This window comes from Schistocerca nitens, chromosome 11 (genome assembly GCF_023898315.1).
Source record: "Schistocerca nitens isolate TAMUIC-IGC-003100 chromosome 11, iqSchNite1.1, whole genome shotgun sequence".
Taxonomy (NCBI): Eukaryota; Metazoa; Arthropoda; class Insecta; order Orthoptera; family Acrididae; genus Schistocerca; species Schistocerca nitens.
In genome coordinates this window covers 194680812-194699793 of record NC_064624.1, presented here as the reverse complement: position 1 = coordinate 194699793, position 18982 = coordinate 194680812, and the positions used below count along the sequence as shown (strand labels likewise).

The 18982-nt window shown below is 39.4% G+C and overlaps 1 long non-coding RNA gene across 1 annotated transcript in view; it reads left to right on the top strand.

Annotated features, from left to right (window-relative positions):
- The window catches only part of LOC126213601 (uncharacterized), a 100206-nt gene extending 83184 nt beyond the window's left edge, over window positions 1–17022 (top strand). Inside the window, exon 3 of the long non-coding RNA XR_007541271.1 lies at window positions 15733–17022. This is a non-coding gene — a long non-coding RNA (uncharacterized LOC126213601). The remainder of the gene's footprint in view (window positions 1–15732) is intronic.
- The last annotated feature ends 1960 nt before the right edge of the window (window positions 17023–18982 follow it).

Here is an 18982-nt window from a genome sequence, read left to right as displayed (position 1 = left end):
TTTGGTCAGTCTGATGGCTTTTCGTACCTAAGTTACTGCTGCTTGGATATTGTTGTGGTCATCACTCCTAAGACGTATTTCGTACATATCTCCAATCTAGTCTGTCATGTGCAATCCTCTTCATCTCTGAATAACTACTGCAACCTACATCCATTTGAACCTACCTACAGTATTCAAGGGTTTGACCCTACATAAAATCTCTACTGCCAACACATTCCTCAAGTACCCAATTAACTGTTACTTTTTACTTCTTGATGTTTCCTGTTAAAGTGACTGTACATTTAGGCAGGTGGTGCCATAAATTTGTGTCCTCTCAAATAATATATCTCTTTATCGATCATGATCTTCTCCATTACTTTCATTGGAGAATTTTATTTGTGGGTCGGCAAGTGATAAACTGTTTGTGATAGTATAGAAGTGCCGTGGCCATACTATATTGTTTTTATTTTGTGTGTTTATATTCCAGTCTTTGCGATTCATTTTGGGATCTGCCTCATGTCGATCTGGAATGAGGCATCGTTGCTGGTCGCAGTGGTCAAAACTAGTCTCAAACATGAAATTGGTAAAATAAAGCGATGGAGTTGTTCAAAAACAAATACCTCTTCATTGGTGATTCAGACTACCCACCACATCTTCAGCATTCTTCTGAAGCACTACATTGAAACGGCTTCTAATGTCCTCTTGTCTATACTGTTTATTGTCCAAGATTCACTTCCATATAAGGCTACAGTCCAGACAAATATTTCAGTCAACAGGTGGATTTATTTGTGTTAATCCAAGGTGTGTATTGTGTTAGGATTTTAGGGTAACCTGAGGCACTGTGTGTAAAGAAACAGATCCCTATTTTAAAACATGGCTGTGTGAAGGTCACTGACTAAAACCTGAACATAAATCTAAATATGTAAATGAAATAACTAAAATGTAATACCTCCAGTGGCTACAGGCTCCTTTCTGGGTCATATGCATCATAATAAACTAGCAATGAGTTAACTAATCATCCAGCACCTCCGATGGGGGTATGAAGATCACAGTTGAGAACCAAGTAAGTGACACTGTAAACTTATTAGACGGGACCATTAGAATAATGAATAATAGACGTCAAATTGAAATTTATTGGAAATCTTCAACAATGCTCTGCCATCCACAATTCCTCCTGTCATCCCACAGTTACAAAATGGTTGCATTCTGGTGTGTTGTCAACAGGAACAGCAAATCAACTACAACACTCTGAAGATAAATGTAAACAATAAATTGAAATGATAAAACACCACCTCCATAGTATACTCCCTGAAAAACTCAAATAACTGCAGAAGAATCACAGCACAGAAAACAAACATAAAATGAGATCTTCCACTCAGTACCATTTGTGGTTAGTATTTCATATTTCATTATATCTCGATATGTAAAGGCATAAACATATCTTTTGTCATGTGCAACATGATTGGGCAGATAATTAGGCATCCTTAAAACACTGCAGATATACAAATACACTACTGGCCATTAAAATTGCTACACCATGAAGATGACGTGCTACAGACGTGAAATTTAACCGACAGGAAGATGCTGTGATATGCAAATGATTAGCTATTCAGAGCATTCACACAAGATTGGCGCCGGTGGCGACACCTACAACGTGCTGACATGAGGAATGTTTCCAACCTATTTCTCATACAAAACAGCAGTTGGCTGGCGTTGCCTGGTGGAACGTTGTCGTGATGCCTTGTGTAAGGAGGAGAAATGCGTACCATCACGTTCCCGACTTTAATAAAGGTCGAATTGTAGCCTATCGTGATTGCAGTTTATCGTATCGCGACATTGCTGCTAGCGTTGGTCGAGATCCAATGACTGTTAGCAGAATATGGAATCGGTGGGTTCAGGAGGGTAATACGGAATGCCATGCTGGATGCCAATGGCCTCGTATCACTAGCAGTCGAGACGACAGGTATCTTATCCACACGGCTGTAACGGATCGTGCAGCCATGTCTCGATCCCTGAGTCAACAGATGAGGACGTTTGCAAGACAACAACCATCTGCACGAACACTTCGACGACGTTTGCAGCAGCATGGACTATCAGATTGGGGACCATGGCTGCAGTTACCCTTGACGCTGCATCACAGACAGGAGCGCCTGCAATGGTGTACATGACGATGCACCTGGGTGCACGAATGGCAAAACGTCATTTTTTCGAATGAATCCAGGTTCTGTTTACAGCATCACGATGGTCGCATCCGTGTTTGGTGACATCGCGGTGAACGCACATTGGAAGCATGTATTCGTCATCACCATACTGGCGTATCACCCGGCATGATGGTATGGAGTGCCATTGGTTACACGTCTCGGTCACCTCTTGTTCGCATTGAGGGCACTTTGAACAGTGGACGTTACATTTCAGATGTGTTACGACCCGTGGCTCTATCCTTCATTCGATCCCTGCGAAACCCCAAATTTCAGGAGGATAATGCACGACCGTATGTTGCTGGTCCTGTGCGGGTCTTCCCGGATACAGAAAATGTTCGACTGCCCTGGCCAGCACATTCACCAGATCTCTCACCAACTGAAAATGTCTGGTCAATGGTGGCCAAGCAACTGGCTCATCACAATACGCCAGTCACTACTCTCGATGAACTGTGGTATCGTGTTGAAACTGCATGGGCAGCTTTACCTGTACACGCCATCCAAGCTCTGTTTGACTCAATGCCCAGGCATATCGAGACCGTTATTACGGCCAGAGGTGGTTGTTCTGGGTACTGATTTCTCAGGATCTATGCTCCCAAATTGTGTGAAAATGTAATCACATGTCAGTTCTAGTATAATATATTTGTCCAATGAATACCTGTTTATCATCTGCATTTCTTCTTGGTGTAGCAATTTTAAAGACCAGTAGTGTATCAAAGAAAACAGACTGAGTCCATCCTAATTGCCAACATATACAACAGTGTCTGTCATCTCTGGTTTTAACAGCACCCTACACCATTAGATTTGCGATACACTTGCAAAAGCTCTCTCTCTCTCTCTCTCTCTCTCTCTCTCTCTCATACACATATACACTGCCTTTATCTTCCACTTCATATTTACCATGAATTTCGTAATTTTCATGTTTCATTAATATTTTCTATATGAACATTTGACTAGCATACTTCCAGTACTCACTAGATCTACTTAAAATGACAAAACAGTTTGGATCCTTTGTCATCCTAATTGGTTATAACATGCAACAGATGGAATCCTAGCAAACCCATAGCTCTAGGATAACCAGTATTTCTCTCTTCTTCTGCCACTCCTTTTGTCCTCTGTCTCTGAATCCCAAGCCAAATTGTTATTTATGTATAATTATACCATTTTTAGCACTATAATTATCACATTTCATGTTTTTAACAGGTCACCTGAACACACAAATGAGTACAAAGTTTAAGTTATGTAAATTTAAAAGAAAAGATTCATGTACCATTTTAAATACTAAATCTAAAATATCTATTCATGTACTCAACCACAGATATGCACAATACTTTAACGCATACTCAGAAATTCTGGGCGTTTTTACTGTATGCTCTTAGTATTTTGAAATAGTGTTTCTGCTGTACACTCTTTGTGTCTATAAGTTTTTAAACATCATCTTTGTCAACGGAGTGTGTCAGTTTATTGTGATGTATAGTGACACAGAAGCTAGCCTGTGGTAAATGGGTATTCTAAAACAACAGTTTTGTGTGTACATTTAGATTTACATTTAGGTTTTAGTCAAAGATGCCCACAGAGTCATGTTCCAAATAGTGATTTGTTTCCCTACAGGCAGTACCTCAGGTTAGCAAAAAATCATAACCCAATACACACATCATATTAATAGAAATAATCCACCTGATATTGAGGTTTAAATCTTTGAAGCACATTGAGGAAATAAATTAAACAGTGACTGGTAACTGTAAACACATTGTTTCATGTGAATTAATATACTTCCGTATAGTGGCTTCAGAAGTACTGAGGTTAAGGGCTTAGCCAAATCACTCGGCATGCCCTGCATCAGTCTGGATGCAAGTGAACAGAAACCACTGTAAAATGTAAAACAAGGTAAAGGGATGTAGTCGAATTACAGCAGGTAATGCACAAGGAATTAAGAGGGGGAAATGACACACTACTAGTATTGGACAAATTTTGCTGTTTTGGCAGCAACATACCTGACACAGGCCAAACTAGAGAGGATTAAAATGGAGTGCGGCAGTATATAAAAAAGCTTCTCTGAAAAAGAATGAGGTATATTTACATCACGTAGTTATCATTATGACTACTGGAAAGTCTTTTTTTGAAAGTATTTGTCTGGAGTGTAACCGGATGTGGAAGTGAACCATGGACAACAAATAGCATACATAGGATGAAAACAGTAGTTGTGTAAATGTGGTGCTACAGGAGGGTGCTGAATTAGATGTGTAGATTGGACAACCTATGAAGAGGTATTTGTTTCTCAATTGAAGTCCCACAGGAAGTCCTCATGTCCATATTTTCGCCGTGTGTCTTTGAATGCGAGGAAACCTTCCTTGTTCAACCAACCATTAAGTCACTTGGCTACCTGTCCTGTCCACTTGCAATACATTCGCATTACAGCCATAATTACGTCCACCCCGCCAGTCTGCTCCCTAACCCATTTTTACTCTTCTATATAATTAGGCTGTAGTCTTTTAAGTCCAGTAGTCCAGAAAAAATACACACAAAAGCTCTCCATATCAGAGATAAGATATATCTTTTATGGTCACTTAACTTGAAAGAATTCAGAAGAAATGACGTTTATATGAAGTGCATACAGAACTGAATGACATGTTAATGAGCAACACACACACACAATGCTCGTTTCACTATTATTTAAGTTAGATTCTTCTCATGCTGCTCAAAACTGCATCTGCTCAACCATAGGATGCTTACAGCTAGTATAAAGGAAAGACCTTACTTATCTGTACAAATACATCAGCAGAGGCAAAAATTTGTTTCTTTAACTGTATGGGAAGAAATTTTGTTTAATATGACTGTAACTTATAAATGATTAACTGAAATGTTTATATTGTTATAAATATTTGTAGCTACAAATTGTAAACTTGGTCTTTCTGTGTCTCCACACTTCACATCACACGTGACAACTCATCAATCACGTATACAATGAAATAGATGATGATACATGAAATCTTTCGAAATTGCTATTTATATTAACCATAAATTTATCATTGTACCTATAACTACAGATATCACATGCTAATATATCTGAATCACAAACATATCATTAAGAATGCCAACTGTTTGCAGCAAATTTGGAGGTTACAGTTCAAAACCTAGAGTTGTCTTAGCTTTATATAAAAAAGAAAAAATTAAAAATAACAAAATCTATGTTGCTATTGTCCTCTTGACTGGCACGTTCTACTCAATTAATAAATAATATACAAAGTTGGTGTATCATCTTCATGAGCATGGGGCATGCAACATTTGACACCAGTGCAAGAAAAAGTTTGCACTTCTAAACTCTCATTTGAAAGTTTTGCGTTTTACATCGCAGATCATAGTTTTCCTCTCACTCTTACTAGAACATGGTGTTGTTGTTGTTGTTGTTGTTTTTGTTGTTGTTGTTGTTGTGGTCTTCAGTCCTGAGACTGGTTTGATGCAGCTCTCCACGCCATACAGTAAAGCTGCATGCCCTCGGGAAAAATTACGGCCATAGTTTCCCCTTGCTTTCAGCCGTTCGCAGTACCAGCACAGCAAGGCCGTTTTGGTTAATATTACAAGGCCAGATCACTCAATCATCCAGACTGTTGCCCCTGCAACTACTGAAAAGGCTGCTGCCCCTCTTCAGGAACCACACGTTTGTCTGGCCTCTCAACAGATACCCCTCCGTTGTGGTTGCACCTACGGTACGGCCATCTGTATCGCTGAGGCACGCAAGCCTCCCCACCAATGGCAAGGTCCATGGTTCATGGGGGGGAACATGGTGGGTGAATGTGTAATGCTTCATACAAACGATGCTACAATATCTATAAACTGTTTTCTTTTTCGTGTCAAATAGTATAGGCTTGTTTGATTTCACTATGAATGATTTCCAGTGACAGAAACCAGACTTACGAGTAATCTACATCTACATTTATACTCCGCAAGCCACGCACCGGTGTGTGGCGGAGGGCACTTTACGTGCCACTGTCATTACCTCCCTTTTCTGTTCCAGTCGTGTACGGTTCGCGGGAAGAATGACTTCCGGAAAGAATCCGTGCGCACTCGAATCTCTCTGATTTTACATTAGTGATATCCTCTGGAGGTATAAGTAGGGGTAAGCAATATATGAGATATCTCATCCAGAAGCGCTCCCTCTTGAAACCTGGACAGCAAGCTACACCACGATGCAGAGCGCCTCTCTTGCAGAGTCTGCCACTCGAGTTTGCTGAACATCTCCGTAACACTGTCACGCTTACCAAATAACCCTGTGACGCAACGCGCCACTCTTCTTTGGATCTTCTCTATCTCCTCTGTCAACCCGACCTGGTACGGATCCCACACTGATGAGCAATACTCAAGTATAGGTCGAACGAGTGTTTTGTGAGCCACCTCCTTTGTTGATGGACTACATTTTTTAAGGGCTCTCCCAATGAATCTCAAACTGGCACCCGCCTTACAAACAATTAATTTCATATGATCATTCCACTTCAAATCGTTCTGCACGTATACTCCCAGATATTTTACAGAAGTAACTGCTACCAGTGTTTGTTCTGCTACCATATAATCATACAATAAAGGATCCTTCTTTCTATGTGTTCGCAGTACATTACATTTGTCTATGTTAAGGGTCAGTTGCCACTCCCTGCACCAAGTGCCTATCTGCTGCAGATCTTCCTGCATTTCGCTGCAATTTTCTAATGCTACAGCTTCTCTGTATACTACAGCATCATCCGCGAAAAGCCGCACGGAACTTCCGACATTATCTACTAGGTCATTTATATATATTGTGAAAAACAGTGGTCCCATAACATACGATGGTACAGACTTCGAGTTGAACTCAAAAGAAGGAAAGACAGTGAGATGTACCTTTGTAACATACGGTAGTGCTGTGAACAAGGCCATTGCAATACTGCCATGGAACTCAATTGAGATAAAATTGAAATTTATTATTGTTATTTATTCCAAAACATGTTTCGGCCTTGAACTGATCTTCTCTCCTATCGTACTACTCAGATGACTCCATCCATCTTCCCACAAATGCAAATGTGCATGCGCATGTTCGCTCTATCTCTGTCTCTCTGCCTTCCCACATGTAACCGTCTGCTCATTTGCATATGACATCTGTCCAGCATGGACTACAGCTCCATTGCCAGTGCCGCCAACACTGCCAACCGTGCCAGCTGTGACACTTGCACCAGTCAGCTGTGCCTTCACCCTCACTGTTGCTCCATTTCCACATCACCATCACTACATGTGGGTCCAGAAGCAGCTTCCCAGCATCCCCACCTACTCCAGCAAAAACAAAGCAACACCTGCAACCTGTGCCATTTCGCAGTCGCCTCCCTCTTTTTATTTGTGCCTTTTTAATGGATCGACAGTTCAGGGTACGTGTGGGTTCTGTCCTGTCAGACACCTTTCGCCAGGAGAATGGGGTGCCACAGGGCTCTGTTTTGAGCGTCGCTCTTTTCGCCATAGCGATCGATCCAATAATGGATTGCCTCCCAGCTGATGTATCAGGATCCCTTTTCGTGGACGATTTTACCATCTACTGCAGTGCGCAGCGTACATGTTTCCTGGAGCGCTGTCTTCAGCGTTGTCTTGACCGTCTTTACTCCTGGAGTGTCACCAGCGGTTTCTGTTTTTCTGCAAAGAAGACGGTCTGTATCAACTTCTGGCACTACAAAGAGTTTCTCCCACCGTCCTTACATCTCGGTCCTGTTGTGCTCCATTCGTGGAGACAACAAAATTTTTAGGTCTTACATTTGACAGGAAACTTAGCTGGTCTCCACATGTGTCATACTTGGATGCCCGGTGTACCTGTTCCCTAAATGTCCTCTGTGTTCTCAGTGGTAGGTCGTTGGGAGCGGATCGAACCATCCTACTTCACCTATATTGGTCGATCGTCCACTCAAACTGGATTATGGGAGCTTTGTGTAGTCCTCTGCACGTCCGTCCATCTTACGCCGCCTCAACTCTATACAACATCGGGGGTTACGTCTTGCAATCGGAGCGTTCTATACTAGTCCCGTCGAGAGTCTTCATGCTACCGGCACGTTATACTGCTTTGTCGGTAGGCCTGTCGGCTACTGTCAATGCCCGACCACCCGTCTTATCGTTCTTTTTTTGACGACTCTCTCGACCGTCAATACGGGTTGTATGTATCTACCCTGCTACCCCCTGGAGTTCGCTTTCGTTGCCTCCTTCAGCAACTTGATTTTCCACTCCCTGCAACCTTTAGAGTGGGCGAGAGCCAAACGCCACCTTGGCTCCAGGCTCAGGTTCGCGTTCACCTTGACCTCGGCTCGCTCCCAAAGGAGGTTACCCCAGTTTCGGAATACCGCTCGCAGTTTGTCGAACTTCGTCCGAAGTTCATTAATACGATCTTCATTTATACAGATGGCTCTAAGACCAATGACGGTGTCAAGTGTTCTTTTATTGTCGGAACACACAGTTTCAAATACCGGCTCCGTGGCCATTGTTCGGCCTTCACAGCTGAGCTATTTGCCCTCTACCAGGCCGTTCTTTACATCCACCGCCACTGACATTCTGCTTATGTCATCTGCTCCTATTCCCTGAGCGCCATCCAGAGCCTCAGTGATCCGTATCCGGTTCACCCTTTTGTGCACCGGATCCGACGCTCTCATCGGCAGCTGGCAGACGACGGTTCTCCGGTTACCTTTATGTGGGTTCCTGGCCGTGCCGGTATCCCTGGGAATGAAGCTGCAGATGCTGCGGCCGAGGCTGTGGTCCTCCAGCCTCGGACAGCTTCTCGTTGTGAGCCTTCCTCCGATTGTAGCAAGTTCATTTGTCAACACATTTTATCACTGTGGCGTGCCGATTAGGCTCCACTTACTGGAAACAAGCTTTGGGCCTCGAAACCTCTCCCCACGGCTCGGACGACCTCTTCACGCCCTTCTCGGTGGGAGGAGGTCATTTTGGTCCGGTTACGGATTGGACACTGCCGGTTCAGCCACCGCCATCTGCTGACTGCTGTGTCAGTGCTGTTCTGCCCGTGTGGGCAATTGCTGACGGTGCGCCACATTTTAACGTCCTGTCCAAATTTTAATACATTGTGCATTGATCTTGGCCTGCCATGTACTCTGGGTGAAATTTTAGCGGATGACCCAGGGGCAGCTGCTCATGTTCTTCGTTTTATCTACTTGACAAACCTGTCTGAGGACATTTGATCATGCTGTTTTCTTTTCATCCCTTGGCTGTTAATGTGCCTTTTATAGTATTGTCCTTTATAGTTGCTGTTTTAACCTTGTGCCTCGCAGTGCATTCATAATTTAGTTTGGGCGCTAATGACCACTGTAGTTGTGCGCCCTAAAACCACAAAAAAAGAAAAAACCCTCTCTCTCTGCACCTCCACACCCTCCATCTCCTTCATCAAGGCAATTTCCAGCACCGCCACCTTTCGGATGTTGAACTTCGCCCTTACATCTACCCTTCCTTCCAACTGTAACCTCACCTTGTTCCCTCCCCCTATCCACAGCTCGTGGTCTTGCGTTGGGAATTTGTACGGGTGCTGATAACCACGCAGTTAAGTGCCCGACAAACCAATCATCGTCATCATCATCCCCCCTATCCCTCCCTCCCCCCCTCCCCCCCCTCTTCTGTCGCAGCTACTGTACCTAATTCATAGGCCTCTGACCACCCTGCACTGCATGTAGTTTTAGTAATGTGTGCTGAGTTCTATTGATATTGCAGATTCATATATTTTATATTATAAAATATAGTTATAATGTACAGTTTTGAAATTTTTATATCGCTTAAATAATGAAGTTGGTAATTAAATTGGCTGATAGTACTGTTTCTGTTTACCAGAATCACTTCACTCCAGACCAGTTTGAAACCAACAGAGCTTGTGGAGTGGTAAAACTTAAACCAAATGCTGTGACAACCATTTTTTGTCATCATAAGCCACCAGTGGGATGTAAAGCTCCTTCTGAGAGAAACCTGTTGGCCCACTAGAGAAACGAACTGAGGATACTGGTAACTGGAAAATAACAATCACTACTTCAATAGATTTTATATATGTCATGCTGTCACACGCTGCTGAATTGCAGTACTGTGAATATCTTGTGTAACTGCTAACGGTTCACATTTGTTGTTTTGATCAGTAGGACACACAGAATTTCCCTTCACAGCATTATGCTTGCAAACAGTGGGCGTACTTGTATCGTAGAAGTTGTCGTAGTAAATACTTTGTCAATTGAGTACAATAAGCATTTACTTTTTAATAGTTGTTGTAAATACATAGCTTAGAGTTTCTTCTTTAGAAATAAGAGATGGAGTTTATCTACATCATTTATTATTTGCTGATGATCAAGTAGTCGTAGCACAAGATGGGGAGGATGCTAACTATATGTGCAATCAACTAACAGTAGCATACAAAACTTGGGGTTTGAAGATTAATTACCAAAAAACAGAATACTTGACTAATGATTCAGATGAGCTATACATTGTAGGAAAGAAAATCAAAAAGATAAACACTTTCTGTTATTTGGGATCCATTTTAGAAATGGAGGGAAAATCAGAGTCAGAAATCAATAAAAGAATTAGTAGCGGACGGAGGGTCATTGCGATGCTTAACTCAGTCTTATGGAGCAGGAATGTAATGAGCAGAACTAAAAAATTAATATACAAATCCATATTGGAGAGTGTGGTTCTGTATGGAACGGAGACCTGGACAATTAACATGAAGCACTTTAAAAAATTACAAGGTCCAGAGATGGACTTTTGGAGAAGATCGGCAAGAATCTCCAGGAAAGAAAAGATAAGGAACACCGAAGTAATAAAGAGAATGGAAATAAAAGAAAGAATATATGACGTAATGGATAGGAAGAAATTACAGTGGTATGGGCATGTACGACGTATGGAGAAAACCAGAATACCAAAATTGATACTGGAGTGGGAACCGGAGGGGAGAAGAAGAAGAAGAAGAAGACCTATGACCACCTGGCTCCAAAATGTACAGCACACAATGAGGAGAATGGGTGCAGATGAAGAAGACACACAAGATCGAAACACCTGGAGGAATATTTTGAGAATATAGTTTAAGAACAATGATTGTTTGTATTGTAATTTCCAAGTAAATTATTATGTTCGAGATAAGCCTCTGTAATGAGGAAAAGCTCAAAATAATATAATAGAGTTTCTTCTTTTGAATTTATATTTAATACTCTCATTTAAACTCTCAGTAGTGTACAGAAACAGACTCAAACATTTCATTTACAACAGCTGTATATTTTTCAAACTGGCACTTCCAGAGTCTGTTGGTGGTGGGAACAAAATACTTTGTCACAAGTTAATTTAGTGAACATGACCACATCTCTTACATACACAGTCCACTTCTATTGGTATCTGATGAAATACATCTTTTCTCATGCGTTTTAGCCTGTGGCTTTTCTGTACCTTTTTTTAACTCTGTATACAGAGCTTTACATTTGTTGGCAATGCGTGGCACAACAGGTGCTAAGATGTCTAATGTTGTGGTTCAGTTTGGTCATTATTTAATCTTTCATGTAAATAATATTTACTTGCACTTAATTATATTCCACGCTACAACCCACATCAGGACGTATGACTGGCCTCACAGCTCTTGTAATTTTAAGTATTCAGGCCTCACATGCTCTGTTATTATCGAACTGTTGTATAGTGAAGGTTAGTTAAATTACAGTGCTGTCAGATTTCTTTGGTGCCTTAGCAAAGAGCTAAGGATATTTGTAAACACTGTGGTAGTGTTTATTGGGAATTAAATATAATTGGTCGCCTACAATTTCACTTTAGTATATGGCATTACTTTTCCATTTCATAATATTAAGAGCCCACCTCCGGAATATTTTGGCTCTTAATACTATGAAATGGAAAAGTAATGACATGGAGAAGAAATAAAAACTTTGAGGTTCACCGATGACATTGTAATTCTGTCAGAGACAGCAAAGGAATTGGAAGAGCAGTTGAATGGAATGGATAGTGTCTTGAAAGGAGGATATAAGATGAACATCAAGAAAAGCAAAACGAGGATAATGGAATGTAGTTGAATTAAGTCAGGTGATGTTGAGTGTATTAGATTAGCAAATGAGACACTTAAAGTAGTAAAGGAGTTTTGCTGTTTGGGGAGCAAAATAACTCATGTTGTTCGAAGTAGAGAGGATATAAAATGTAGACTGGGAATGGCAAGGAAAGCATTTCTGAAGAAGAGAAATTTGTTAACATCGAGTATAGATCTAAGTGTCAGGAAGTCGTTTCTGAAAGTATTTGTATGGAGTGTAGCCATGTATGGAAGTGAAACATGGACGATAAATAGTTTAGACAAGAAGAGAATAGACGCTTTCGAAATGTGGTGCTACAGAAGAATGCTGAAGATTGGATGGGTAGATCACATAACTAATGAGGAGGTATTGAATAGGATTGGGGAGAAGAGAAGTTTGTGGCACAACTTGAAGAAGGGATAAGTTTGTAGGACATGTTCTGAGGCATCTTTATTAGAAGATGCTATGCTGTTAATGGAAGAGGCCATGATCTCACCAACTTCTCCCTCTGAAATTAGGAAAATAATAAACTTGCTTAAAAGCAAAAACTCACATGGAATTGATGGCATTTCCAGCAAAATACTAAAAGCTTGGTCTCAACAGATAAGTAAGATTCTCATCCACCTGTGTAATAGCTGTCTGGAACAGGGTATTTTCGCTGATAGACTGAAATGTGCTATTGTTATACCTTTGCATAAAAAAGGGGATAGATCTGATGTCAAAAATTACTGCCCAATCTCCCTTCTAACAGCTTTATCCAAAATTTTTGAGAAAGTAAGGTATTCAAGAGTAGCTTCACATATCTGTAAAAATGAAGTACTAACAAAATGTCAGTTTGGTTTCCAGAAAGGTTTTTCAACAGAAAATGCCATATATGCTTTCATCAATCAAATTTTGAATTACTGAATAACCGAACACCACCCACTGGGATTTTTTGTGATCTCTCAAAGGCTTTTGATTGTGTAAGTCATGAAATTCTGCTAGACAAGTTCAAGTATTGTGGCATGAGTGGAACAGTGCACAAATGATTTAATTCATACCTAACCAGAAGAGTGCAGAAAGTTGAAATAAGCAGTTCTCATAATATGCAAAGATCAGCACATTCCTCAAACTGGGGAATTATCAAGAATGGGGTTCCACAAGGGTCGGTCTTGGGTCCTTTGTTGTTCTTAATATATATTAATGACTTGCCATTCTATATTCATGAAGAGGCAAAGTTAGTTCTCTTTGATGATGATACAAATATAGAAATCACACATGACAAACAAGAATTAACTGATGAAATTGTCAATAATGTCTTTCAGAAAATTACTAAGTGGTTCCTTGTAAACAGACTCACTAAATTTTGTTAAGTCACAGTACATACAGTTCTGTACAGTAAATGGTATGACACCATTAATAAATATAGACCTTAATCAGAAGCATATAGCTAAGGTAGAATATTCAAAATTTTTAGTTTTGTCCATTGATGAGAGATTAAATTGGAAGAAACACATTGATGATCTGCTGAAACGTTTGAGTTCAGCTACTTATGCAATAAGGGTCATTGCAAATTTTGGTGATAAATATCTGAGTAAATTAGCTTACTATGCCTATTTTCAGTCATTGCTTGCATATGGCATCATATTTTGGGGTAATTCATCACTGAGGAATAAATTATTTATTGCACAAAAGCGTTTTATCAGAATAATAGCTGGAGTCCACCCAAGATCATCCTGCAGACATTTATTTAAGGATCTAGGGATATTCACAGTAGCTTCTCAGTATATATACTCTCTTATGAAATTTTTTATTAACAAACAAACCCAATTCAAAAGCAATAGCAGTGTGCATAACTACAATACTTGGAGAAAGGATGATCTTCACTATTCAAGATTAAATCTAACTTTGGCTCAGAAAGGGGTGAATTATACTGCCACTAAAGTCTTTGGTCACTTATCAAATGGTATAAAAAGTCTGACAGATGACCAACAAGTATTTAAGAAGAAATTAAAAGAATTTCTGAATGACAACTCCTTCTACTCCATAGAAGAATTTTTAGATATAAATTAAGAAAAAAAAAGAAAAAGAAACCAAACAAAAAAGTTGTTATATTAACTTAATTATGTTGTTAAATTAACTCAATTATGTCATGTATTAGAAAATTTGACTCGTTCCACATCATTACGAAATATCGTGTTCGTGATCCATGGAACTAGTATTAATCTAATCTAATCTAAGGGATCACCAATTTCGTATTGGAGGGCAGCGTGGAGAGTAAAAATCGTAGAGGGAGACCAAGAATGAATACACTAAACAGATTCAGAAGGATCTAGGTTGCAGTAGGTACTGGGAGATGAAGAAGCTTGCACAGGATAGAGTAGCATGGAGAGCTGCATCAAACCAGTCTCAGGACTGAAGACCACAACAACAACAACAACAAAAAGAGCCCACCTGGAATTTTACCACTCATATTGTCACAGATTTGCCTCTGTCCCTTGAAACTAAGATTTTGGCATCTTATGAATCTTTAAATCACTTACCATATCCTACTGAGAAACAATTTCTGGCTGCTTGAAAGCATATTATAGTATTAAATACTTTTTCATTTTTGAAGATTGTAATATTGCAAATTTGTGTTCCAGAGGTTGGAGAGCCTTCAAATGTGACCAGTGACATCAGTCCTCCAGAGAACCTGGACGCAACAGGAGATGAAGTCACCACTCTGAAGAACCTAGTACAACAGCTTCGGGCTGAAATTTTAGCTTTGAAGAGAAAACCCAACTTCTTTCAGAAAGGGGGGAGACATGAGTGTGTTTAGAATAAGACAACTTTCTTGCCAGCCTGCATGGTTTATTTGGTGCAGATCGGTGTGTAGTATTAACAAAGGGGACATCTAAAGGTAGCAAATGGTCAGTGGAAAGGGCTGAGAATTAGACTAGCTTGTGGTAGTACATGGTAGAAAATAAATTTCCGTTTCCTTCAGGCAGAACCCCGAGATGTTTGCTACAGAATGTAAAATTTAGACCTGGTGTGCTGAGGGAGCTAATGAGTTTTCCTGAAAGTTTGACCTCCTGCTGCCAGATGAAAAATGTGCTCCTCTCCTCGTGGATGAGGGTCGTATCATTCCATCATTGGAATATGATTGGAGCATTACTTGTTATGCTGTGTGGTATTACCTGAAAATGGAAACAAACAATAGGTTACCATTACACAGGCCATCTTTTTCCAGTTCTCATGTCAAAAACATCACTATAAGCATTTAGTGAATCTGAGGCACTCGGTATCAATGTTCACTGCATCGCGTCAGATACGGGAGGGCAAAATCGAGCTGTATGGTGAGAATTTGAAATTGTTGTTGGCAGGTTTTCAAAATTAGTCAATTTTTGCCAGTATCCTTGTGATGATAACAGGAAGCTAATTTTCCTCAGATATACACCACACTTTTTGAAAATATGAGGAACCACTTAGTCACCAGGCAATCAGTCTTCCTTTCATAAAATGTTGTCAGGGAACAATATCTACCTTGTAATGAGGTACATATAAATCGTGTAAAGCAGTCACTTGAGATAGACAATGGTTTAAGTCTTAAACTGGCACCACAACTGTATGAGAGGTGTTTGATGCCAAACCTTTATGATAAAATGAAAGTTGGCTTGGCTACTGCCCTAATTATCAGCCAGACTGCAGCAGCCATTGAGTATGGTGCCAGGACAGAGAAACTGCAGAAAAATGATTTAACCACAGCACGGTTTCTAAAGCACGTTCATAAGTGGTTTCGCCACATGACATGTAGAGCTCCAGTTATGGCTCTGAGTCGTTCTGATGAACAAACATACAGTGAGGCTCTCTGTCATCTGGAGGACACTCCGTGTTTATTTCAAAACTTGAAAATTGGTCTGAAGGGTGCCTGGAAACCAGTTCAGTTTTTGTAGTTTTGTCAACTGTAGGTATTTTGGAATTGCAGGACACATTCGTGAATGAGAAGAATTTTAAATTTCTGCTGACAAGTAGATTTGCACAAGATGCTTTAGAAAATCTGTTTTCAATGGTCTTCTGAAAAAATCCAGTATCAGCACCATCATAACTGAAAACAGCACTGATGATTATTACTCTTTCTTAATTCTTTATTTCTACCACTGATAATAAGAATTAAGACAGTAGATTCCTGGCAGAATTAGTGGGGTAATTTGTAAGTGAAGATGAGGATAAGTGTGCTGAGGAAGTTGACGAGCCACTTGTAACGTGGTGTGTGATGATGAGCACCAGTCTCTCTACTATTTATGTTGTCACAGTGTTAGGCAAGCTATGAAGCGCCATGCGCTTTGCGAATTTTGCGAGGAGAGCCTAATCGCATCTAAAGAAAATCCCTGTACGTCTGTGAACATGGTTTCACATCTGAAGTCCTTTAAAGATACCTCACTTATTCAGCCACCATGTGAGGTTTTCAGTGTATTGCAAATGGCAGAGGTTTATTTTAGAAGCAACAAAAGAAATTACTCACAGGTGAATTTTTGCTCTCTGATATAGCCACTTGTGTGTTTGCATCAGTGGAGGAGAAAGTAGTTTTCCCAGCCAGCCACTTTATACAGAAGAAAATAATTCGCTTTGTTGGCAACAAGAGTACATATGCTTCTAAATGAGGCAAATAAAAGATACCAGGGTGTAGTGACACAGGGCAGTAGAAGCTTGGGCATGAGAAAATTGTTGCAGAATCTGCGACTTCCAGAATAACTTTTTACTAAATAATTTGGAAAATTACATTGAAACTTCTTTAGGTTATTGTTAACATAATGAGGTACAAAATCTGTGGTAACATTTTCTCTTCAAATAATCTCATTTTTGTTTGGCTTACAGTGATTTTTATAAAATTTTTGTTCCATGTTTCTTTCTGAGTGTGGAATGCTATTATTATCATCTCATGTAATATTTGTTACATTTTGCAAGCAGACTCTGTCCCTGTCAAGGGTTCAGAATGTTACATAGATAAATAAAAACTTCATCCTTCATCCTGTGTACATATTTGACATTTGTGCTTTACCATCACCTTTGTTTCTTCCTTGTGCTTCATTTGCTTTCATTAATTTGTTTCTCTGAGTTTTAATAGGCTTTTATACGTACGGTGTATCTACATTTCATGTAATATTGTAGAGAGGGAAAAAGTATAAATACTTCCAGGAAGAAATTAGCTTGTACTCCATACTCTTTCCTAGCCCAGAATGAAATAGCACATACAAAATCTGGTGATGGTTCACAGGTAGGCCACCCTTTTTGAAGAATACTTGTTTCAAAACATGGTGAAATTTGAAGGTTATTTCATGTAAATGTCATGCACATTTTGTATTGTAACTGCTATTTTTATTTCTCTTCATAATCTGACAATTTATGCTGAAATCACGAATGTGTGAGCGGAAATGCAGTCAACTGTGGTACATGCTGTAGTTAAAGTTACCGAATGCTTCTGATAGTAAAAATATAGACAAGTTAACCCATTGCTGTAATATTTTAATATTTATACTGATAAAGTTACACTGCCATTCTGGCTAAGTTTAGGTTAGTCTTAGACAACACTTATTTTACCTACATGGAATACTCTGGGTAACTTATTAGCAATCCCAAAAGTAAGTTAGTGGTTAATAAGAAACTTAAAGGAATTGTTCTAGGTCAGTAATGCAGGATTAGTTTGAAATTCAAAGATATTTATGTAGACCTGTTATTAACAGTTTTTAAGTTAAGTGGACATAAATGTAAAAATAAGATTTCTTCAGGATATTTTTAATAACACACATTACAAATAATAGTGCACATATTGTCTTAAAAGTTGAACAACACTTTCAGTAATACTATATAGTAAATACATTCCCTCAAATATTTTCAGATACTTAGTGTAGATGTTCACTGCTATAATGCACCAATCCCCTTTCTGTTTACAGATATTGGGTGAGATTTATCTTTTCTGTTAATACACTGTCTTTACAGTACAAAACTCCATTTTAGCTTTCTGGCCAAAACCTATTTCTTTATTCCTTTCTTGGTCCTAGAAATGCAACTTATTTAAAAAACTTGCCTTATATATCTGCTGCAGTGACTTTCCAGCATATGGTTTACCATCATACAGTGTAATGTCAATCATTTATTTGAAAGCCATATTCAAAAATTAATTTAAATTTGGTGAGCAAATCCATCAGCAAACCCAAAACCATGTTCTGTTATTGGTTGTAAGTTTCCTGTGATTGTGAGCACGTTTCTGCTAATTCAGCTAATTTCATGCTCCTACTATCATTTTAATCTCAATATCTGACCACTGCAGCATAAGTCCTTATACATTTTCTTGTTTTGGGGTTGATTTTAGTCACAATGGGAAAGGTTGCAGGAACTGTACTTAACCATTCAGTTAAATTTATTCATTTCTGGCCTTTTGTCTTTCTACATTTCTGTTACTTAGTTTCCAATCCATTTGAATATCAAAAAAGTCAGAAGAGCTAACAGTTTGGTTCTATGGTAATTTAACTACAAAATAGAAATCTTAAAGAGAGAAAGCTTCCACTGTTAGCATACTAAATGAGAAATAGTGAGTGGTGCCGTACAAAGTCATCATGACTGGTAAAAAATTTGACCTCATTGACTGTACAGTATGGTTTAAACTTATATTTAGGATGTTCATAATAATAAATTGTAGTTTGTTCCACACAATATAATGTACAAAAAGTAAAAAAAAAATTATGCGCTGTGCAAATATCGAACCTATGACCTACTATTCAGTAATAATTGTTACCAGGAGACTAT